This window comes from Macaca fascicularis, chromosome 7 (assembly GCF_037993035.2).
Source record: "Macaca fascicularis isolate 582-1 chromosome 7, T2T-MFA8v1.1".
Classification (NCBI taxonomy): Eukaryota; Metazoa; Chordata; class Mammalia; order Primates; family Cercopithecidae; genus Macaca; species Macaca fascicularis.
The window spans coordinates 41,141,216-41,165,766 of NC_088381.1; the positions used below are offsets into that span (position 1 = coordinate 41,141,216).

The 24,551-nt window shown below is 42.2% G+C and overlaps 1 protein-coding gene and 1 pseudogene across 5 annotated transcripts in view; one reads left to right on the forward strand and one right to left on the reverse strand.

Annotated features, from left to right (window-relative positions):
- The window catches only part of ZNF609 (zinc finger protein 609), a 235,564-nt gene that overhangs the window by 111,830 nt on the left and 99,183 nt on the right, over positions 1-24,551 (forward strand). The window lies entirely within an intron of this gene.
- LOC102144821 (small ribosomal subunit protein uS5 pseudogene) lies at positions 18,852-19,651 on the reverse strand (annotated as a pseudogene).

Here is a 24,551-nt window from a genome sequence, read left to right on the forward strand (position 1 = left end):
AGAAACTCTGTAGAGTATATGAGTTTCGTATATTAGGCAGTTATAAGGAAATGGAGGGCTAAAAAGGAACTGGCTAACTAGAGTTGAGAGACAATATTTATAAACGGACTTTAAATACTTTAAAAGCAGTCTTTTATTTTGTATTCTTTCAGTGGGGATAGTGTGAACTGGCACCTCCTTTAAAACACCTTGCATTCTGACTGGGCGCCGTGACTCACTCCTGTAATCCCAGCACTTTGGGAGGCCGAGGTGAGCGGATCACGAGGTCAGGAGATTGAGACCATATGGCCAACATGGTGAAACCCTGTCTCTACTAAAAATACAAAAATTAGCTGGACAAGGTGGCGCACACCTGTAGTCCCAGCTACTCTGGAGGCTGAGTCAGGAGAATCGTTTGAACCTTGGAGGTGGAGGTTACAGTTGAGCCGAGATCATACCACTGCACTCCAGCCTGGTGACAGAGCAAGACTCTGTCTCAAAAGAAAAAAACAAAAAAGCCTTGCATTCCATCTAAAAAAATTACCATTTACTTGCAGATGTTTTCTTGTGGAAGAATAAAGTTTAAAAAAAAAAAGAAAGAAATTACCAAGACAGCTTTCCAAACATGATGGACTAATTATCTGTATATTGTGGCAAGATATTTCCCCCTCCCAACATTTTTTTTTTTTTTTTTTTTTTTTGGAGACAGGATCTCACTCTGTTGCCCAGACTGGAGTGCAGTGGTGTGATCTCGGCTCACTGTGACCTCCGCCTCCCAGGTTCAAGCAATTCTCCTGCCTCAGCCTCCCAAGTAACTGGGACTACAGACGTGTGCCACCATGCCCGGCTAATTTTTTGTATTTTTAGTAGAGACAGGATTTCAGTGTGTTGGCCAGGATGGTCTCGATCTCCTGACCTCGTTATCCACCCACCTTGGCCTCCCAAAGTGCTGGGATTATAGACATTAGCCACCGTGCCCAACTGCGATATTTTCCCTCTCCCGACATTTTACTATGAATAATTTTAAACATACAGAAAAGTTAAGAGAAGTAAAATGATCACCCACCACCTAGATTCAATAATTGTCAATGTTTTCTCATATATGCTTTATCTATATATGTGATTGTGTTTGTTTTGCTGAAAAATTGGGAGGTTTTAAACATTATGACATTTCTCTCCCAAATACTTTATCATGACTCTCCAAAAACATGAGGACATTTGCTTATATAACTGTAATACTATTATTATACTACATAATACTTGCTTACTGTCATCTTTTATCCATGTGTAGCAAGATATTTAGCCACTTTTAAATTTGTTTCTCCTTACTCCAGTAACCCTGCACCCCCCAAAACCTTATTGTTCCTTGTCACTTTGTCATGGATCTCATGCCCAGCAGCAATTGGTGAGATGACTTTTTCATATGGTTTTATATTTGGGAACCTCTAGATCAATGGTTCTCAACATGGGCTGGACATTAGAATAACTTGAGGAACTCTTGAAAATCCCAATCCCCCTACATCCCAGACCACATATATCAGAATTTCTGATATTCTGATGATTTCCATGCATCAGTATTTCTTAAAGTTTCCCGGGTGATTCTGGTGTGCATCCATGATTAAGAATCACAACTGTAGGTCCTATTAATCTTCAGTAAGAGTATTCAGTGTTTGGATAGGTACTTGACATTTTTCTGACCAGAACAGAGATGAAAAGTGGTATGCCTAGGTATTTAGGCTTTTTCCTTTTCTTTTGATAAACATTTACTGAACATCTACAATGTGTAAAACACTGAACTAGGTTTCGATTCATAATGATGAAGAAGATATGTTAACTGTGGTGTTCTAGAAAGACCATGGACTTAGGGTTAGACTTCTATGGAGTTAATTTCTAACTTTGCTGAGAACAAGTTGTGTGATTTTTAACTAAGTCCTAAACCTCTCTGGGGCTTTAACATGATCTAGTTTGTTTACCTTGCAGATGTTATCTCAACCACTCTTACTACCTCTGTACTCCAGCCACATTGGCCTTCTTTCTGTTTCTCAAACATATGAAGCTTGTTCTCTCTAAATATATGGCTTATTACTACCTTCTTTTCCCACTCTCTGTCATACCCCTCTGGGATACAAACTGGCCCTTGCTAGTCATTCAGGTTTCAGTTAAAATATCTTAATCTTCTCATTGAAGCTTCTCCTGACCATCTAATCTAAAATAACTTTCTGGATAGTCCATATCATATCATGGTGTTTGATTTTCATTGTGGCATTTATTCCTCTTAGATAGTTTCTTATTTGTTATGGGCTTACTTTCACCTCTATTATATAAGAGTACAGAAGAGCTAGGACCTCATCTGTTTGGTTTCCCTTATTCTCAGGAACTATAGAGGATGCCTAATAAGTATTAATTGAATTAATAAAGTGGTAACAGTAATTCTACATTGTTTGAGATAGTTTAGGAAAAGCTCCTGGGGACAATTTCCTATAAGTTCCCTCATGCTCTTTCTCCAAGGAGTATCTTTTCTCTTAAATGCTAAAAGCCAAAGCCTTTGCTGTGCTTAGAAAATCCAAGCAGGTAGAAGATACTTCTGAATATGTAAAAAGTGTGCGAATTCAGTAGCCCCCTCCCCAAACTGGGGTTAGAGGGTTCCCTTTTGCTCTCACAGTGAGTCTCCTTGTGAAAAAGAATCAATAGATTTGTCATCTTGTCTTAGCACTTCTCCCTCTGAACAGAAATGTGTTGTTTAACCTTTGGGTTTATGCTGGAGAAACAATACATTGATAAGCCATCCTTTTGTGTGTATCATTGAGAGCTAAGACGGAAGCAGTGTTAGCCAGCTAGTTAAGTTTTTTTCTGTAGTGTCTTTTCTGAGCTAAAAAGCAAATGCAATAAGTGCCCACAGAATGTTCTTGACTTTTCTTTTTCTTTCTGGTGTATTTTTTTAAGCTTTAATTTTTTGCTCTTGCACTGTGTGCCAAGAATAGAATTGCCTAGATCACATCTTACAACATCTCTATGAGATAGAAACTCTTTCTTACTTTTTTAAATAGAGATAGGGTCTCGCTTTATCGCCCAGGCTTGTCTCAAACTCCTGTGCTCAAGTGATCCCCCTGCCTTGACTTCCCAAAGTGTTGAGATTACAGGCATGAGCCACTGTGCCTGACTGGCCAGGAGCTCTCTTATTCCCATTTATACGTGAGTATAGTTAGTTTTAGCAAGTTAAGAAACGTGGCCTGGTTGGTGGTTTGTGGAGCCAGGATTAAAACCCAGGTGATCTGACTTTATCTTCCACAGTTATAGCCATACTATCTCTCATGCTATATTTTTCTCTTCTCATCTTTATCATTTACATATTTTTATAAAAGGCATTTGAGATGGGTAAGCATAAATATATTTCTCAAAGCAATAGATACCAGGAAAACAGTTCCTGGTGGCCTTGCTTAGAAGCCATGTTCTAATCAATCAAGATTCTTAAGGAAGAGTAGCATCATCATTTGTTCATGTATATTAGTAGGTGAGTCTGGAAAGTGGAACCAAAGTTCTGGACTTCTGTGTTTCTTTAAGCTTTCTAATTATTTTTTGATGCTTATGGTCAAGTATATGGATTCTAGTTTGTCTTTAGTGAGAGATGCAAAAGGAGCCTTGTGGTTTTTTTTTTTTTTTTTTTTTTGAGACCGAGTCTTGCTCTGCTGCCCAGGCTGGAGTGCAGTGGCCGGATCTCAGCTCACTGCAAGCTCCGCCTCCCGGGTTCACGCCATTCTCCTGCCTCAGCCTCCCGAGTAGCTGGGACTACAGGCGCCCACCACCTCACCCGGCTAGTTTTTTGTATTTTTCAGTAGAGACGGGGTTTCCCCGTGTTAGCCAGGATGGTCTCGATCTCCTGACCTCATGATCCGCCTGTCTTGGCCTCCCAAAGTGCTGGGATTACAGGCTTGAGCCACCGCGCCCGGCCGCATTGTGTTTAATTCTAGAAACTCGAGATACTAATATTATCAAAATGAGTTCACTCCTATTATTTTCATGTTATGTTAGTAAAATTATTTTAGTTTTGGCCAGAGGCAGTGGCTCATGCCTGTAATCCCAGCACTTTGGGAGGCCAAGGCAGGTGGATCACCTGAGGTCAGGAGTTCGAGACGAGCCTGGCCAATATAGCAAAACCCCGTCTCTACTAAAAATACAAAAATTAGCCAGGTGTGGTGGCACGCACCTGTCATCCCAGCTACTTAGGAGGCTGAGGCAGGAGAATCGCTTGAACCCAGGAGGCGGAAGTTGCAGTGAGCCGGGATCGTGCCACTGCACTCCAGCCTGGGTGATGGAGCGTGACTCTGTCTCTAAATAAATAAATAAAGCATATGATCTATATGGACAGTCATGTCTTTTTCATTTTAAAAGTCCATGCTGATGCTAGACGTAAGAGATGATTTGCACAGAGTAAGTGCTAAGGTTGATAAAAATTCCTTCTATAGGGTGTTAATCCTAGAGGGGAAAATAGGAAACTTTGGGGTATAGATCCCTCAGCAGAGCAGAGACACAGAGGGCTTAGGCACCTCATAAGAAGAGCTAATAATACTGCCACTGATCATGGTGATAATAAGAAAGAGAACAAACATGTATTTACTGTTTGCTAAATACAGTGCTGGCACTTTAAATGTATTATGTGAATAGATTAAATGGGTTAATAAATGTAGAATACATAGAATAATGCCTGGTGCATGGTAAAAAGCTATATAAACAGTAGCTGCTATTTTTATTGTTGTACTTTTATATTTTTATATAATATATATATTTTTATTGTTATTGTCATACTTTTGGATGGTGATTGTAATTATTCTTCACAGCAACCATATAAGTTAAGTACTATTATTATCCATTTTACAGATGGGAAAACTAGATGCCAGAGGTTAAGCCAGGAAATGGTAGAACAGGATTCAAAATCTCTAGTTTTATGTAGTTGAGCCTTTTTTTTTCAGACAGTCTCACTCTGTAGCCCAGGATCACCCAGCCTGGAGGGCAGTCGTGAGATCTTCACTCACTGCAACCTCTGCCTCCTGGGTTCAAGCAATTTGCCTGCCTCAGCCTCCCGAGTAGCTGGGGTTATAGGTGCCCACCACAACACCTGGCTAATTTTTGTATTTTTTTAGTAGAGACAACGTTTCACCATGTTGGTCAGGCTGGCCTCAAACTCCTGACCTCAAGTGACCTCCCAAAGTGCTAGTATTACAGGTATGAGCCACCATGCCTGGCCTTGAGTCTTTGTTTGGTTCTGACTGCCTAGGAATATAGGTAGCTATTCTACTTAGTGTTGCTGGGAAGTTGCCCTTAAGGAAGTGACATTTAGGCTGATACCGAAAGATAAAAAGCTACATATGCAAAAGTTGAGAAAGGGAAAGAGTTTTAGGCAGAGAGTACAGCAAGTGCAAAGGCCTGAGGGGAAATGGGTTTGACATGGCTCTTTAAACAAAAATGTCACCTTCTGAGTGAGTTCTTCCCTGAATACTATATTTAAAACTGGCCTGGTGTGGTAGCTGATGCCTGTAATTCCAACACCTTGAGAGGCAGAAGCAGGCAGATCATTTGAGTCTGGAAGTTCAAGACCAGCCTGAGCCACATTGTGAGACCTCCTTCTTTACAAAACATCAATTCACTGGGCATGGTGGCATGTGCCTGTAGTCCCAGCTACTTGGGAGACTGAGATGGGAGGATCACTTGAGCCAGGAAGATTGATCAAGGCTGCAGTGCGCCATAATTATACCACTGCACTCCAGCCTGAGTGACAGAGGGAAACCCAATCTCAAAAAAATTAAAAAAGAATAAAATAAAATCACCTGCCTACACAAACTTTCTATACCTTCTTCCCTGTTTTATTTTCTCCATAACACTTATTAATGTCCCATATACTATATAATTTATTTCGGTTGTCTCTCCTACAATGGGATATAAGCTTCATGAGGACAGGGATGTTTGACTGATTTGTTCATTGTTATTGCCAGGGCCTCTCTTAGCCCATGGGACTTTGTCCAGTAAATTAGAAAAGAAGGCCAGGCGCGGTGGCTCACACCTATAATCCCAGCACTTTGGGAGGCCGAGGTGGGCAGATCGCCTGAGGTCGGGAGTTCAAGACCAGCCTGACTTCTAAGGAGTTTGATGTTTTCTTTTCTTTTTTCTAAATAGCAGTCAATTGACAAGTCCCATGGAATACTTTTCATTAAATCAACCAGCCTGACTTCTAAGGAGTTTGATCTTTTCTTTTTTCTAAATAGCAGTCAACTGACAAGTCCCATGGAATACTTTTCATTAAATCATAATCTGTATTTTCAAAAAGCAGTGCAAGTAATTCTGCAGTAGAGTTAGTGGTCAAGTTAGTGGTCCAACTTTCTTTTTTTTTTTTTTTTTTTTTTGAGATGGAGTCTTGCTCCGTCGCCCAGGCTGGAGTGCAGTGGTGCAATCTTGGCTCACTGCAAGCTCCGCTCCCAGGCAAGTTCATGCCATTCTTCTGCCTCAGCCTCTCGAGTAGCTGGGACTACAGGTGCATGCCACCACACCTGGCTAATTTTTTTTTATTTTTTATTTTCTTTTTGTATTTTTAGTAGAGACGGGGTTTCACCTTGTTGGACAGGGTGGTCTCGATCTGACCTCGCGATCCCCTGCCTCAGCCTCCCAAAGTGTTGGGATTACAGGCGTGAGCCACCAAACCCGGCCAGTGGTCCAACTTTCAATGCTTTTGGGCCTTGACTTCAGGGATCCATCTCCTGCCTGTTTCATCCTTGTCTATTTGGCATTTTACTTTGTCTGCAAATGTGGGTTTACCATGTTCTTTCAAACTCTGTGCAAGGGAGTTTGGGATGAACTATATGTAAAATGATCATTTTTTCTTGCAACCCCAAATCCAGACACAGTAGGATGGAGTTTTTAATCAGGGTTATCGCAGAAAACCCAGGACCTCAGGTCCTTGTGATTGAATGGTGAGTAAAGGGGAAAATGAGGCCACTTGAACATTATTCTGTTTAGGAACTTGCTGTATGAATTAGTAGAGACCATCACATTTTTCATCAATTCCTACTCTCACCACACACCCCATTGCCCCCGCCAAAAACTACCAGCTTTCTCTGATGTTATGATTTAGGGGCCCTGCCCTGTTTACTGAGGGGATAACAGCTGGAATTATGGCACTATGTTAGCCTTTTTTGAGCTTTTATTTCTCTTTCATGCTGGACTTTTTTTTTTTTTTTTTTTTTTTTTTTTTTGGCACCCACGCTCCATTTGAGAATTTACTTTCTCTTTGAGAAGTTTTTGTTGGCAGTTTTTTGTTTTATTGCCTTTTCTGCGATAGGTTAAGGATACAGCTTAGTAAAGAAGGAACCTGCAAAGATTTATTGATGGAGTTCCTGTCCCACCATGCCCTAGGCCTAGTACATACATGCTTCTGATGAATCACTGCTGTTAGTATTTAGTGTCTCCTGATCCTCATAGTCCATATTATGCAAAGCATAGAATCTGCCCAAGGGACTTAACAGCTGAGTCACTCACTTGATCTGTTCTCTTTCACTCTTTCTTCCCTTTGTTGGTGGCTGCAGGGAAGAATATGAAAGATATAAAACTGTAAGCAAGAAAAAATCCTGACTATGTATCTTTATTGCTGCTTGGAAAGTGGCCTGGGAGTTCAAATGCAAGGATTTGAAGGTTTGTGCAGCTGCCACAGATAACCTGCTCTCATTGGGATGAGGATGAAGTATTTCCACATGATTGCTCAAGTCCCTTTTCTCTTTGCCCTGATGCCCCCTCCCTGTTCTCTGTTTCATTAATTGCTTAGCAGTTGCTGATGCAATTAAAACGAGATGTGTCTTCAGCCTCTGTGGTTTGCTGTCAGAGCCCTCTTTCTAAGGTCTTTATCTTACTGCTAGGGATGAGTGAACATCTGATTTTGAAGCAAGAGGAGGGAGGGACCTGTGGCTGTAGTTAAATACATTTTTCTAAAACCGGCAGCTTGCAGAGTTAGACTTCTCCTGACATTATTCATTTTACCAAGCCACACCCTAGTCCCTTATGCTGCTCATTAGTAAGGCTTATATATGGCAGCACAGTATATAGAAATGAATCCTGCTGAATTGCTTTTGTTGGTGATGTGGAAAGTATTTTTCATTTTTAACTAAGAGAGAACAAGAAGGAAACAGCCACAAAGTGTGAAAGAGTCAAAACCAAATCCAGGGGTTTCTGTGAAAGACAAGAATCTGGATAGGTTTAAAGGGCTGGAACACTTAACAATCCCCCAGGAAGTGCTGATGCTGCCAGTCTGGAGACCACATTTTGAGTAGTTCTGGCCTAAGCATAATCCCTTACACATAGCTAAGACTCAATATTTGTTGACCAGGTTTTCTCATAGTCTCTCTTAGGATGTGATAGTTTACAAAGATTTTTTTAAAAAACACTTCATTTAACATTTTTTGAGACAGGGTCTCGCTATATGGCCCAGGCTGGTTTTGAACTCCTTGGTTCAAGCAGTCCTCCTGCCTTGGCCTCCCAAAGTTCTGGGATTACAGGCATGAGCTACCATGCCTGGCCTTTCCAAAGATTTTTATCAGCATTTACTTTCAAGCAAAACTGGTCGATTAAAATCATTGCCTGAGCTTTGTACTTTTAAGCCCACCCTCTCTCACAGTTCTCTTGTCAGTTCTCTTATTCATGTTCCTTCCTAGCTGTGTGTCTGTTAGGGTGCTTGATTCTGAAATGCAAAGATGTAGTTACTCTGCAACTTAAATGTTTTTGTTTTGTTTGTTTTTTTGAGAAGAAGTCTCACTCTGTTACCCAGGCTGGAGCACAGTGGTGCGATCTTGGCTCACTGCAACCTCCACCTCCTGGGTTCAAGGGATTCTCCTATCTCAGCCTCCCGAGTAGCTGGGACTACAGGTGCGCACCACTACATCCAGCTAATTTTTGTATTTTTAGTAGAGACGGGGTTTCACCATATTGGTCAGGCTGGTCTTGAACTCCTGACCTTAGGTGATCCACCTGCCTTGGCCTCCCAAAATGCTGGGCTTAAACAGGCGTGAGCCACTTCGCCTGGCCCATTTTGTTTGTTTTATTAAGAGACAGGGTTTCAGGCTGGGCGCGGTGGCTCACGCCTATAATCCCAGTACTTTGGGAGGCTGAGGCGGGCAGATCACCTAAGGTTGGGAGTTCGAGACCACAGCCTGACGAACATGGAAAAACCTTGTCTCTACTAAAAATACCAAAAAAAAAAAAAAAAAAAATTAGCAGGGTATGGTGACACATGCTTGTAACCCCAGCTACTCGGGAGGCTGAGGCAGGAGAATCACTTGAACCCGGGAGGTGGATGTTTCAGTGAGCCGAGATCGTGCCATTGCACTGCAGCCTGGGCAACAAGAGCGAACCTCCATCTCAAAAAAAAAAAAAAAAAAAAAAAAAGAGGGTTTCATGCTGTCGCGCAGGCTGGAGTACAGTGATGCAATCAGAACTCACTGCAGCCTTGAACTCCTGGCTTCAAGTAATCCTCCCACCTCAGTCTCCTGAGTAACTAGGACTACAGGTGTGTGCTACCGTGCCTGGCTTTTAGGTGTCTTTTTCTTTTCTTGTTTTATTCTATTTTTTGTGGAGATGGAGTCTTGCTATGTTGCCCAGGCTACTCTCAGACTCCAGGCCTCAAGTAATCATCCAGCTTCGGCCCCCCAAAGTGCTGGGATTATAGGCATGAGGCACCACACCCAGCCTATTTTAAAGATAAATGTATTATTTCCATTGCTTTATAGTTTTAATTGTATTAGTAAACAAATATGTTGTTATTCTTAAGTTTAAATATACTTCTTACAGAGGTTGAGGCTACATTGTATACAGTCTATATTAATCCTTCAAATGCTAATTAATATTTTAGATATCCTGTGTAGTTGCATGAAGTTAGTGGGAATTTTTCTCGGCCGTAGTTTAAATCTGCCCTTTAATCCCTTTTCCTAGTATCCTAACTATTCTACATGAGATTGCTGGATTTATTGTAGACATAAGTGACAAGACCTAAGGGAACGGAAAGGACGGCTTGAATGTCTCCTACTTAACATTTCTTATTAAGAGAGAAAAGGAGAGATTTTCCTTTTTTACACCAGTGTTTTGAACATTGACACTTAAGAGACTGGATGTGGGGAGTGGAAGAAAGAAGAGGGGTAGGCCAGGCGTGGTGGCTCACACTTGTAATCCCAGAACTTTGGGAGGCTGAGGCAGGTGGATCACCTGAGGTCTGGAGTTCGAGACCAGCCTAACCAACATGGAGAAACCCATCTCTACTAAAAAACAAATACGAAATTAGCTGGGAGTGGTGGCACATGCCTGTATTCCCAGCTACTCAGGAGGCTGAGGCAGAAAAATCACTTGAACCTGGGAGGCAGAGGTTGCAGTGAGCCTAGATCGCACCATTGCACTCCAGTCTAGGCAACAAGAACTCCATTTCAAAGAAAAAAAAAAAAAAGGAAGAGGGGGAAAACCAGAGGTTATCTATAATCAGTAGCATTTTTTTACACATATAGAATTTCTGGCAATAATAATCTTTTGGACACAGGTTGGGAATAACAACCATGGAGGAACTTCTGTTTTCTTAGGAGGTCAACATGTTTATTTTCTCTTGATACTGAATTCTCTTTTCTTATTCATGGTTTTGTATACTATTAATTATATAAATTAATGGGATCCCAGGTAGTATTTGTATATTTACAAAAAGGTTATGAAACTTTAGCAAGGTAAACTTAAAGATAGCCACTTGAATTTTGCCAAAATTTGGAACTTAATCTACATTCTAACCAAGCAAGCTGGTTTTATCTGACAAAATATAAACAATTACTTGACATACTTGAGAAATTAATAAAAATGGGGACTAATCAGGAAACTAACCTTGAGAAACCAAAACCCCCGGTTTGACTTATTTTAGGTCAAATTTATCTACTTAGTTTATATTATAACTTACAGGTTTAAATGTGGTTATTAATAATAATCTTTTATTCAGTGTCTACTTACTGCCAATTTCATGAGGCTTTCTTTAAACATTAATACTGAGTTTAGGCTAGCTTAAATGTATTATAAATTCTGATACAGATTTCTCTAGTCATGTGCTTCTTAGTTACTATGTCAATTCAGAATTTATCATCAGATTTTTGTTCAGGAAATAAAAAACAAAAAAGTCACTGCTATAAATTATATCCAAGAAGGGGGGCTAAAATACACCTGCAATATCTTGAAAAATTTAACTTCCATGCCCTATTCTAGAAAGCTACTGGATATTTTCTACAAAAAGGAAGATGTGATAGAGGAAAGACGAAATTCAATAAACCATAAAGGTTAAAGGAATCCTCAAAATAGTGGATGGAGCCAGGCGTGGTGGCTCAAGCCTATAATCCCAGCACTTTGGGAGACTGAAGCAAATGGAACACTTGAGGTGGTCAGGAGTTCGAGACCAGCCTTGGGGGTAGAGGTTGTTGCAGTAAGCTGAGATGGTGCCACTGCACTCCAGCCTGGGAGACAGAGCGAGACTCCATCTCAAAAAATAAAAAAGAAGAATGAACTGAGGGCCTAATTTAAGAATCTTATATATATAAAGAAAACAAGGCTGGGTGTGGGCGCACATGTTGTAATCCCAGCTACTTGGGAGGCTGAGACAGGAGAATCGCTTGAACCCAGGAGTCAGAGGTTGCAGTGAGCAGAGATTGCACCACTGCACTCCAGCCTGGGCAACAAGAGCGAAACTCCGTCTCAAAAAAAGAAAACAGGCTTAGTTCAGTGGCTCATGCCTGTAAACCCAACACTTTGGGAGGTTAAGGTGAGAGGACTGCTTGAGGCCAGGAGTTCAAGACTAGCCTGGCAACATAGTGAAACCCACCCCGCTTGCCTGCAAGTAAACAGAAAAAATAAAAATAAAATATAGATAAATATTTTTTATCTTCTTATTAGGATATGAATGACTTTGCAAGTGTGACTGCATAGGGAAAATAGCATAAAGGAAAAGATTGATAGATTTTTACTTAATAAAAGTTTAAGATTTATTTTTTATTTTATTTTATTTTTTTGTGAAAGTCTCACACTGTCGCCCAGCCTGGAGTGCAATGGCGTGATCTCAGCTCACTGTGCCCGGCCACAATTTTTTTTTATATCAAAAAAGATTACGAACATTAATGAATGATCTTGCTTCACTGCAGTCCTAAGTCTTGTCATTAGTCTATTTTAGTTATCTTATAGATTCTGGAGTTGCTCCGTCTTATTCTTTACTTGGAATGATTAATTTACAGGAAAATTAATGAATAAGATTTATGGGCCGGGCGCAGTTGCTCACGACTGTAATCACAGCACCTTGGGAGGCGGAGGCAGGCGGATCACAAGGTCAGGAGTTCGAGACCAGCCTGACCAACATGGTGAAACCCTGTCTCTACTAAAAATACAAAAATTAGCCGTGTGTGGTGGCATGCACCTGTAGTCCTAGCTAAGTCAGGAGGCTGAGGCAGGAGAATAGCTTGACCCCACGAGGTGGAGGTTGCAGTAGCCGAGATCGTGCCATTATACTATAGCCTGGGTGACAGAACAACACTCTGTCTCAAAAAAAAAAAAAAAAAAATTATGACCAGACATGGTGGCTCAGGCCTGTAATTCTAGCACTTTGGGAGGCCAAGTTGCATGGATTGCATGAGCTCAGGAGTTTAAGACCAGCCTGAGCACTTGGCGAAATCCCATCTGTACAAAAAAGTACAAAAACTATCTGGGTATGCTGGCATGTGCGTGCAGTCCTGGCTACTGTAGAGGCTGAGGTGGGCGGATTGCTTGAGCCCAAGAGGTTGAGGCTGCAGCGAGCTTTGATAGGGCCACTATATTCCAGCCTGGGTGATAGAGACCTTGTCTCAGAAAAAACAACAAAATTGTGCAGGATCTGGATTTTTAAAAAATGTGAAAAATTTACATTAAAAATTATAAAACAAAAAGATTTGCATCTGCATTTTGCTATTTATTTTTCTATGTCTTTTTTATTCCCCTTTCCCTCCATCACAGCCCTCTTTTGTGTTAAACAGATATGTTCTATTGTATATATTGTAGGGAGACCCATCTCTACAAAAAATTTAAGAATTAGCTAGAACAGGAAAAAAAAAAAAAAAAAAAAGAACTAGCTAGGAGTGATGGCGCATGCATGCCTATAGTCTCAGCTACTTGGGAGGCTGAGGTGGGAGGATCAGTTGAGCCCAGGAGGTCGAGCTGCAGTCAGTTGTGATTGTTGCACTGCTCTACAGTCTGGGTGATAGAGCAAGACCCTGTCTCAAAAAAAAAAAAGCCAGGCGCATGGCTCACACCTGAAATCCCAGCACTTTGGGAGGCCTAGGTGGGTGGATCATTTGAGGTCAGGGGTTCGATACCAGCCTGGCCAACATGGTGAAACCCTGTCTCCACTAAAAGTACAAAAAAAATTAGGCGTGGTGGCGCGTGCCTGTAGTCTCAGCTACTTGGGAGGGTGAGGCAGGAGAATCACTTAAACCCAGGAGGCAGAGGTTACAGTGAGCTGAGATCTTGCTACTGCACTCCAGCCTGGGTGACACAGTGAGACTTTTTTTTAAGTGTGTCTCAAAAAAAAAAAAAAGCTTTTGTTTTCGTATAGCTCTGTTCCTTTCTTTGTCCTTTGTGCTATTATTGTCATGCAAATGCATACACCTATCAACACAGATTATAAATATTGCTTTATGCAGTTGTCTTTTAAGTCAGATACGAGAAAAAAGTTATAAATAAAAAATACGTTTATACAGTCTTTTCTATTTACCTACTATGGTAGGTAGGCAGAATACTGCCTCCTCCAAAAAATCTATTTCTTATTCCCTGGGACCTGTGAATATGTTACCTTACTTGGCAAAAGAGATTTTGTAGATGTGATTAAATTAAGGATTTTGAGGAGGGGAGTTAGCCTGGATTATCCACTTTTTCCAATGTAATCACAAGAGTTCTTGTAAGGGAAACAAGGGAGTAAGAGAGTCAGAGTCAGAGAGATTTAAAGATGGTATACTACTTGGTTTGAAGATGGAGGTAGGGGATGAGCCAAGGAATTCAGATAGCCTCTTAAAGCCTAGAAAAGGCAAGAAAAATGGATTCTCTCCTAGAGCCTCCACAAAGAAATCTTAATTTCTGCTGCTGACATCTTAATTTTAGCTCAGAGAGAACCATTTTAGACTTTTGAACTCCAGAACTATATGATAATAAATTTGCATTGTTTTAAGCCACTAAGTTTTTAGTAATAGTTTCTTATTGCTGCTGTAACTTAATACAGCTATGGGGGAGTTAGCTTTACTGACGTTCTTTCTTTGTATGGATTCAAGTTATTGCCTAGGGCCCTATCATTTTGCTTAAATATTCCCTTTAGTATTTCTTGTAGGGAGGTCTACTAGCAATGAACTCTCTGAGTTCTTTTCTTTTCTTTTCTTTTTTGAGACAGAATCTCGTTCTGTTGGCTAGGCTGAAGTATAGTGGCGAAGTCTGCAGCCTCTGCCTCCTGGGTTGAAGTGATTCTCCTGGCTCAGCCTCCCAAGTAGCTGGGACTACAGGCATATGCCACCATGCCCGACTAATTTTTATATTTTTAGTAGAGATGGGATTTCACCATGTTGGCCAGGCTGTCTTGAACTCCTGACCTCAAGCAATTTGCCTGCCTTGGCCTCTCAAAGTGCTGGGATTACAGGCGTGAGCCACTGTGCCCAGCCAGTGTCTAGCTTCTTTCAATTTATGAGATTCATCTTTATTCTCTATTACGTTTCCACCAACAATGTACAAGGATTTCCCAAAATCCTTAACATTTGTTATTGTCCACTTTTTAGTGGGTTTGAAGTGATATCTCATTGTGATTTTGATGTGCATTTCCCTAATGGCTAGTGATTCTGAGCGTTTATTCATGCACATATTGGCCATTTATAGGTCTTCTTTGAGAAAATACCTATTTAGATCTTTTGGCCATTTTTATTTGGGTTATCTTTATTTTTAATTGAGTCGCAAGAGTTTTTCTTAATATATTCTGGAGACAAGTCCTTTATCAGATATGTGATTTGTAAATATTTTTTCTTCCAGTCTCTTCTTCTTTTCACTTTTTTTTTTTTAAGGTGGAGTTTCTTATTACCCATCCTAGGTGCCGTGGTGCAATCTCGGCTCACTGCAACCTCCACCTCCTGGGTTCAAGCGATTCTCCTGCCTCAGCCTTCCGAGTAACTGGGACTACAGGCGCCTACCATCACACCCAGCTAATTTTCTGTATTTTTAGCTGAAATGGGGTTTCGGCATGTTGGCCAGGCTGGTCTTGAGCTCCTGACCTCAGGTGATCTGCCCACCTCGGCCTCCCAAAGTGCTGGGATTTTAGGCGTGAGCCACTGCTGCACCCAGCCTTTTTTTACTTTCTCAATGGTCCTCAGTTCTGTCTTTATCTTACTTGACCTTTCAGCAGATTTGACTGCTCTCTTCTTCATATACCCAGAATTCCACCTTTTTTTTTTTTTTTTTTTTTGTAGAGACAGGGTCTCGCTGTGTTGCTTAGGTTCAGGTTGGCTTCAGCAATCTTCCCACCTCCCACAGTGCTGGAATTACAGGCATGATGCCTGAACTGCTACTTATTTTTAATCTCTCCAACTTCTAAACGCTGAAGTGTCTCAAGGCTTCATTTTCAAACTGCTTATTCTATCACACCCATTCTCTTTGTTATCTCCTCTGCTCTCATTTATATGCTGACAACTTCAGAATTACTATAAGTCTCATATATTCATCTGCCTACTTAACATTTCTACTTAGTTATCTGATAGGCATTTCAAACTTAATATGTTCAAAACTAGACTCCTGATTTTTTTTCTCCAAAACCTGATCCTTTCTCAATCAGTTTTTCTAATTGCTTGGGGCCAAGGAGTCATCCTTGAATCCTCATTCTTTCCCTCCCCACATTGAATCTAAAAGTAAATTCTTCTGGCTCTATGTTTATTATATATTGAATGTAATCTGTTCTCACTAACTCCACTGCTGCCAGCCTGTTCCAAAACCACTGCTTAAACTCTTCTGGATTGTTGTAATAGCCCCTGACTAGTCTCCCCTGTCTTTGGTGCCCTATAGCCTTTTCTCAACATGGCAGCCAGACTAATTCTTTTAAAGCATGTCAAATTATTTCATTCTTGTATTGAAAACCCCATAGTGGCTTCCTGTATCATTCAGAAAAACCCAAAGTCCTTACAGTCACTTATATCATTTAGCCCTTATTTCCATTCGGACCTCATTTATTCTCTTCTCTGCTTCTTTCATTCTTTTCTGTCACACTAGCTTCCTTAATATTCATCACTCAAGACATGCCTACCTTACAGCCTTTGTGCATGCTGTTCCTTCTGCCTGTAATGCAAACCTTTCAGTTATCCTCATGGTTTCACTAACAGTACTATGCAGAGCCATATTGGAGCCAGAGGTAAAAGGAAAAATTAATAATATTAACCTGATCTTTAAATTTTGATATTTGTTTATTGTGGATTTTTTGCTTTAATTTTGTTTTGTTTTTATTCAGAGACAGTTTCACTTTGTTGCCCATGACAGAGTGCGGTGGCATAATCATAGCTCACTGTGGCCTCAAACTCAATAATAATAATAATAATGATAGTTTTTGGCCCATAAAAATGGGAACTTTATATGCTTGACCAAATAATTTTACCTCAGAATTTTAAAGATATGATGTCATTGCCTTCCATCTTCCAGTTAGTATTATCTTCTTCTAATTCTTTTTTTTTTTTTTTTGAGACGGAGCCTTGCTCTGTCGCCCAGGCTGGAGTGCAGTGGCTGGATCTCAGCTCACTGCAAGCTTCGCCTCCCGGGTTTACGCCATTATCCTGCCTCAGCCTCCCGAGTAGCTGGGACTACAGGCGCCCGCCACCTCACCCGGCTAGTTTTTTTTTTTTGTATTTTTTTTTTTTAGTAGAGACGGGGTTTCACTGTGTTAGCCAGGATGGTCTCGATCTCCTGACCTTGTGATCCACCCGTCTCGGCCTCCCAAAGTGCTGGGATTACAGGCTTGAGCCACCGCACCTGGCCTTCTAATTCTTAATATTCTGAAATTTTATTGTGATGTGCTTTTACGTGGAGTTCTTTTCATCTATACTACTAGTTGCTAAGTCCTTTTTGTTCTGCTCCCTGCATGGTCTCTATTTGCTACAAGTTCATTCTTTGATTCATTTCCACTCATGTTATTAGAGGGTTTCTATCAAATGTCTTGTCATTCTTGATTATCCTCTTGTATTTAAAAGTGAGATGTGTCCGGCCAGACGCAGTGGCTTACGCCTGTAATCCCAGCACTTTCGGAGGCCAAGGTGGGTGGATCACGAGGTCAGGAGTTCAAGACCAGCCTGGCCAATATAGTGAAACCCCGTCTCTACTAAAAATACAAATATTAGCCGGGCATGGTTGCATGCCCCTGTAGTCCCAGCTACTCGGGAGGCTGAGGCAGGAGAATGGTATGAACCCGGGAGGTAGAGCTTGCAGTGAGCCGAGATCGCGCCACTGCACTCCAGCCTGGGCGACAGGCGAGACTCCATCTCAAAAAATAAAATAAAATAATAAAATAAAATAAGTAAAATAAAATAAAATAGTGAGATATGATAGTCCTGTTTTAGAAGCTCTGTTTTCATTGGTGGGGCTTGTCATTTGGTGGCCCTTACTATAGGAGTTGATTGACCATTGATGAGGGATCATCCACCTTCCAGCATCTGTAGGTCTTTTGTCTTAGGCAAGTCATTTTTCCCTCAGAGGAATCAACCCATCTTTTGCCTGCTTTCTCATAGCCCAGGGGAGCAAAAAGGGGTTTGTGTTTGACTGTTGCTGTCAGTGTTGCACTTCATCTCTGTTCGTAGTTGTGCATGGTGTGGGTGAGTACCCAGCCTGTCTGTTCAACATATTCTGAGTAAATGTTCAGACTTGTGCTAGAATCGTGAAGGTAGGGGAGGTGGGAGGAGGCTGCCTTGGGTAGTGGAGATGATCTAGAGCTCTGATTGTATCTTTTAGGACTTTGAGCGATCTTCCTGTTTTGAACCCTACGCTCTTTTCAGAGTACTTGATGCCACAAATTGCTGATCTTTTCCTGGGTTTTGAGTGTTTGCTAACATAGTTTCACCTCTACCAATTTTATAGGCTTAGGTTTCATCTTTTTTTGGTCTCTAAGTTAACGTTTATCCATCTGCTTTCCAGTTCCCAAAATGGTTTTCACATCTCTTGTCTGCTATTCTCTTCTCTCTTGCTCTTTGTCCTCAAGGATTTATGCCAATTTTTATTCATTTGGTTTCATTTTAACAAGGTTTTAAAAGAGAAAAGAGGGGAATGTATAAGTAGAGCGACTCACCCTCAGTTGTACAGGGTGTTCCTTTTAAGAGGGTTCCCTCCTGATCAGAACTAGGATCTCTGACTTGGCACTTTGGGAGGCTGAGGGAAGTGGATTGTTCGAGTCTAGGAGTTCGAGACCAGCCTGGGCAACATGGCAAAACCCAGTCTGTATTTTAATTTATTTATTATCTATTTATTTTTATTTATTTATTTTTTGAGACAGAGTCTTGCTCTGTCACCTGACTGACAGACTGGAGTCCAATGGCCTGATCTCTACTCACTGCCACCTCAGCCTCCCAAGAAGCTGGGATTACAGTTATGCGCCACCATCCCTGGCTCATTTTTGTATTTTTAGTAGAGACAGGGTTTCACCATGTTGGCCAGGCTGGTCTCAAACTCCTGGCCTCAAGTAATCCACCCACCCAGCCTCTCAAAGTGCTGGGGTTACAGGAATGAGCCACCACGCCTGGTCAGCCACTGCACCCAGCCCCGTCTCTATTTTTATTTTTATTTTCTTCAGGCTTAATTCACTTTATTTTTCTTGTATAAAAACCCTATGTTGTAGCCACAGCTGGAGCCTGGGCCCACTGCACGGAGACTCTGGTGTGGGTCTTGACAAGGTGGTCAGTGAATTCCTGATAGGGAGACTTGGTAAATACAGTTTCCTTCCAGAGGTCAGGGGTCAGGTAGCTGTAGGTCTTAGAGATGGCATCAAAGTTGGCCTTGGCGAAGTTGCCCAGGGTGGCAGTGCAGCCCCGGGCTGAGGTGTAGCAGTCATCGATACCAGCCATCATGAGCAGCTTCTTGGGCACAGGCGCTGAGACGATGCTAGTGCCTCTGGGTGCAGGGATGAGGCGCAGCAGCACAGAGCCGCAGCCGCCTGTCACCTTGCAAGGGACGGTGTGGGGCTTGCCGATGTTATTCCCCCAGTAGCCTCTGCGCACGGGGACAGTGGAGAGTTTGGCCAGGATGATGGCCCCACGGATGGCGGTGGCCACCTCCTTGGAGCACTTAACACCCAGGCCGACGTGGCCATTGTAGTCCCCGATAGCAACAAACGCCTTGAAACTGGTGCGCTGGCCAGCACTGGTCTGCTTCTGCACCAGCATAATCTTCAAAACCTCGTCTTTGAGAGAGGCCCGCAAGAAAAAGTCAATTATCTCAGATTCCTTAACGGGCAGGGAGAAGAGGTAGACCTACGCTCCAGGGACTTGATCTTCATGTCCTTGACCAAGCGGCCCAGCTTGGTGAGGGGCATCCACTCCTTATCCTCGGCCTTGCCTCGGCGAGTTCCATGGCCTTGGCCCGGCCCCGTCCACTGCCGCGACCCCGCCCCGGATGCCACTGCTGAAACCCCCGCGGAAGCCACCGCGGTTCCCCATCCCAAGGCCACTAGGCCCCGCCGCTGCACCGGCGTCATCCGCCATTAGGTGTTTTCTCGGAGAAGAAGTATTTTTATTTTTCTTTTTTTGAGATGGAGTTTCGCTCTTGTTGCCCAGGCTGGAGTGCAATGGTGCAAGCTCGGCTCACGGCAACCTCCACCTCCCAGCTTCAAGCGATTCTCCTGCCTCAGCCTCCTGAGTAGCTGGGACTATGGGCGCATGCCACCATGCCCAGCTAATTTTTGTATTTCTAGTAGAGATGGGGTTTCACCATGTTGGCCAGGATAGTCTCAATCTCTTGACCTCGTGATCCACACGCCTCAGCCACCCAAAGTGCTGGGATTACAGGCGTGAGCCACCACGCCTGGCTGCTAGTTTGAAAAATATAAAAAAATAAATAAGGAACTAGGCTCTCTAAGAAAACAAACAAACAAAAAAAAAAAAACAAAGAGGGGGCCCTGCTTAAGGTATTTGAAATGAAGGGTTAAAATCTATCCTGGACCTGGTGTGGTGGCTCATGCCTACAATCCCAGAACTTTGAGAGGCCGAGGTGGGAGGATCACTTGAGGTCAGGAATTTGAGACCAGCCTGGCCAACATGGCGAAAACTTGTCTCTACTAAAAATACAAAAATTAGGCGTGGTGATGCACGCTTGTAATTCCAGCTACTCGGGAGGCTGAGGCACAAGAATCACTTGCACCTGGGAGGCAGAGGTTGCAGTGAGCCAAGATCATGCCACTGCAGTCCAGCCTGGTGACAGAGTGAGACGCTGTCTCAAAAAAAAAAACAAAATGACTGGGCGCGGTTTCTCACGCCTGTAATCCCAGCACTTTGGGAGGCCAAGGCAGGTGAATCACAGGGTCAAGAGATCGAGACCGTCCTGGCCAACATGGTGAAACCCCTTCTCTACTAAGAATACTAAAATTAGCTGGGCATCGTGGGGCACGCCTGTAGTCCCAGCTACTTGGGAGGCTGAGGCAGGAGAATCGCTTAAACCCAGGAGGCAGAGGTTGCAGTAAGTCGAGATGGTGCCACTGCACTCCAGCCTGGCGACAGAGCAAGACTCCGTCTCAAAAATAAATAAATAAATAAATAATAAAAAAAGGATTAGAATTTAGAAGAGAGAATACAATTCTGACATTTTGTTAATCTTATAAGGTATCTGAGGCCAAGAAAGCTTAAGTGATCACAACTAATGTCTAGATATCTTGAAGGTGCTAGAAAACCATAATAGAAGCCAGGAAAGCTTCCTTTGCACAATTAAGGTCTACTTGTTATAGAGGGAAGGGTAGGAGCAGATTGGGAGAGACCTCCCGAATCTTTTTAAAGACAGCTAAAGTATTTGCATTATAGGTATTTCCCTCCATTAGAAGCTGTCCCTCCCAATTTTTTCCCCCATAGGTTGCTTCTCAGATAAGTGATTAGCCAAATGCCTCATTAAAGTGGAGATTTAGTGCTTTCTCTCCATTTCCTTAGAGAATTACAGGATTATTACCGATTTGTCACCTGCTGACCAGTTTTATCTGACTGGGGAAACTTTGTGCTCTTGGATTATGCCATTTATTCTATAAGAAGGGGAAGAGGGGTCAGGTGGGGTAGCTCATGCCTATAATCCCAACACTTTGGGAGTTCGAGGTGTGAGGATCACTTGAGCCCACCAGGAATTTGAGACCAGCCTGGTCAAATTAGCTAAGGATTGTGGCGGGTACCTGTGGTCCCAGCTACTTGGGAGGCTGAGATAGGAGGATCTCTCTCTTTTTTTTTTTTTTTTGAGACGGAGTTTCACTCTTGTCGCCCAGGCTGGAGTGTAATGGCACTATCTGGGCTCACTGCAACCTCCGCCTCCCAGGTTCAAGCGATTCTTCTGCCTCAGCCTCCCAAGTAGCTGGGGTTACAAGCATGTGCCACCACGCCCAGCTAATTTTGTATTTTTAGTAGAGACAGGGTTTTTCCGTGTTGGTCAGGCTGGTCTCAAACTCTCGGCCTCCCAAAGTGCTGGGATTACAGGCGTGAGCCACTGTGCCCGGCCAGTAGGAGGATCGCTTAAGCCCGCAAAGTTGAGACTGCAGTGAGGTGCTGCAATCAAGCCACTACACTCCAGCCTGGGCAGTGGAGTGAGACCTTAAAAAGGAGGGGAAGAGGAAGGCTGTAGAGACTACTGGAGATGATGGCAACCTCTTTCTCAGTCTTGTTTTTTGTTTGTTATTTGTGGAGATGGAATCTCGCTTTGTTGCCCATGCTGGTCTCAAACTCCTGGGCTCAGGTGGTCCTCCTGCCTCAGCCTCCCGTAGCGCTGGAATTACAGGGGTGAACCACCATGCTTGGCCTGTAGTCTTTTTTTTTTTTTTTTTTTTTTTGAGATGGAGTTTCACTCTTGTTGCCCAGGCTGGAGTGCAATGGTAACCTCCGCCTCCGGAGTTCAAGCAATTCTCCTGCCTCAGCCTCCCAAGTAGCTGGGATTACAGTCATGTGCCACCATGCCTGGCTAATTTTGCATTTTTAATAGAGATGGGGTTTCACCATATTGGTCAGGCTGGTCTCAAACTTCTGACCTCAGGTTATCCACCCACGTCAGCCTTCCAAAGTGGTGGGATTATAGGCATAAGCTACCACACCTGGCTGTGGCCCTCAGTCTTAATAGTGCAACCAAGAAAATGTCTCAGCTACCCAAATAGGGGAGATGGTTTACACATCAGAATGTTATTTGGGGACTTTATCTCCTGAATTTGGTCCTGGGTTGCTCAAATGAACACTAGCTAGTTCCATTTTAGCTCTTCTGATGGAGCCCAGCATAGACTGGTACAAGAATTGTGGAGGATGTCCCTGCTTTGTGTGCACATGTTCCAACCTGAAATAAGGGTGGTCTTGAGAAGCTAAAAAAGAAGAAGAACTCAATTGATTTTTTTAATTGATGGTTTAGTAGTCCACTTCTGACCTGTTCTTAGCATGAAAAGAACTACTGATATGAGGCTAATCATGGTTCTGAGATAAAAGTCAGTGGATGAAGCCCTTTTGGAGGATCCCTAGGGCACATTTAATAACAACAGAAACTGCAGTAGCAGCAGCAGCATTTATCAGACTATGTTCCAGGCAACAATACCAAATGCTTCTTATATATTTCATTTAATTATTGCAATAACTCTATGCAATACATACTAGCATAATTTTTATTTTACTAATGAGAAAATTGTGGCTTAAAGAAGTTAAATAACTTGCCTAAAGTTGTACAGTCAGTAGTGGAGGATCTGTTTAAAGCCAAGATGGCTCTCTTCAAAGTCCATTTGTCATAATCATTACTTCCTATTTATCTTCATCCCCTTTACTTCTATTTGAATAGTCTTTCTTTCCTTATCTCATCTGTTCTGAACCAAGGCCCTCCTCTACTTCTTCCTAAAATAGTCCACATCTATGGAGCTTCTCAGGGATATACTTTTTTTGTGAGATTTTTCTTTCAATAAGATTAAAATTATAAATCAAATGACTAAAAATTTTTACATATTATAAACAGACCCAGACACTTACAGAGATTATAGAGATTTGGCAGGAAAAACTCGATGCTTTTGGAAAGCTCTTGATGGTATTCACAGATAAGCAATAGTGAAAATTGAGACTAATGGATACTGGTAAAAAATTAGATGTGGCATGGTTGATCATACTGGTTGTGATTAAAGCTAAAACATTAAAGTTTGCTAGAAAGTTGAAGAGCTGAATTTGGGCTGGATGGAGAAGGTAAGAAAAAAACACACTGCACATGGTCCTCGTTTATGAACTTAAATCTTTCCTGGCTGCTGACTTCTTGCTGATTAGAAATCTGAACTCTCAACCTGTGTGCTAGGAAATCTAGCCTTTTATTGTCCTGGTTTAAGAGGGATTTAGATTGTGCTCAGTATTGAAGTGTTTGGGTCGGAACTATTTTAATATTATCTGTGGATAAATATAAGGTCATACATATTAGTAGGGGAGAGAGTGTATGGGATAAATTGATCTCTTTTCTCCCTTTGCTCTGTATTTATTTTTAGAGAAGGGGTCTTACTCTGTTGCCCAGGCTAGAATGCAGTGGCGCGTTATCAGCTCACTGCAACTTCTGCTTCTTGGGTTCAAGCGATTCTACTGCCTCAGCTTCCTGAGTAGCTGGGATTAAAGGTATGTGCCACCACACCCAGCTAATTTTTGTATTAGTAAAGATGGGGTTCGCCATGTTGGCCAGGCTGGTCTTGAACTCCTGGCCTCAGATGATCCATCCATCTCGGCCTCCCAAAGTGTTGGAATTGCACACGTGACCCACCTGGCCTTTATATAGAGAAAATATATATTTATTTTACATACACATAACACACACACATATACATGCATATATAGTTTTGTGTGTGTGTGTGTGTGTGTGTATATATATATATAAAAGTTATCTGGGTTTTGAGTAGTCATGTAACCCAGGAAAGGAATCCAGAAATCAGTATAGACCTCCTTAAGATAAGAGCAGTAGCTTTCAATGTCAGTTTACAAGCTAATGGTTGTGCTGACCATAACCATTTGTTGTTTGTTGGCATTGAAAACAAACACAAAATGTTATCCCTTGAAGATAAAGACAAATAAGTTCAAAAGTAGAAAACTTTGTACATTTCTGAATAATACCTTTAAAAGGTCCTGAGAAGAGTAAATAAACTACTCTGGAAATGTAGGCAATACCATAGAGTTTTCTTTAAGTTCCAGAAAGCCTGGAAGTTGGTTGAGTAGTATGTATCAAAAAGCCTTAAAAGGCCAGGCATGCTCACTTATGCATATAATCCCAGCACTTTGGGAGGAGGCTGAGGTGGGAGGATTCCTTGAGTCCAGGAGTTCAAGACCAGCCTC